A 900-nucleotide genomic window follows, 5' to 3' on the forward strand; every position below is an offset into this window, starting at 1 on the left:
AAATGCACCCTATAGCAAAAAATCTCTCTCTCTCTCTCTCTCTCTCTCAAAAAAAAAAAAAGCCATATTGTTCTCAAGGTGAAATTCATATATTTTTAGGACAATCTGGCCTTCCCCACCCTCTTTGTGCCATCGCCTCCCAGTGCCATTGCCCAGATGCTGGTAAGCTCAGCCCTTCTAAACCATTTGGAATTACTCCAGGTCCTCTGTGTCTCTGTGCCCTTCCTCACTCTTCTCTTTGCTCAGAATGTCCTTCCCTCACCTCTCCCTCTGCTTTCCCACCTGGCCTGCCGCACAGGATGGGACGTCCTGATGCAGGACTTAAGAGCAGATGGGCCCTCAGCACTGACTGGCAGTCCTCCTCCATCCTCTCTGATGAACAAGCTGGCTGGTGTCTTCTCAGTCTCAGGATTTCCCGAGTGCCCTGCAGAGGGTAAATGATTAGTTCCCAAGGTCTCCTTTCTATAGAAGGCCTGGCCAACCCTCCTTTCCTCCATGTTTATGCAGACTACCTTCTGGGGGAAGCCTGCTCAGGCTCCAGACAGGCTTTCTTCCTTTTGCCTGGCCTCACTGGCTCTATTAGTTTAGGACCCCATGGAGCTATCCCCCAGGACCTCATTAAGGGAGAGGATTGTTTGAACCATCCATGGAAACAAGGAAGCTCAGAGCCACTACTTAGAATAGCTTAAGAGGCCAGGGCCTGGATCTCCTGTGGCCACGACATGAGGTCCCATGAGGTTGCAGTGTTGGGGACATGGAATAATTTTATGACCACAGACAACCCCTGAAGACTGTTCTGATAGCTCCAGAGGTTAAAGACACTCCAGTGGCCCTGCACCCTAGTCACCTAATGGGTGAGATAGTGGGATGGAGGTGCAATAAGTGTGGCAAATCCTGCTG

This window comes from Tupaia chinensis, unplaced genomic scaffold, assembly GCF_000334495.1.
Source record: "Tupaia chinensis unplaced genomic scaffold, TupChi_1.0 Scaffold000029_1, whole genome shotgun sequence".
NCBI classification, from domain to species: domain Eukaryota; kingdom Metazoa; phylum Chordata; class Mammalia; order Scandentia; family Tupaiidae; genus Tupaia; species Tupaia belangeri.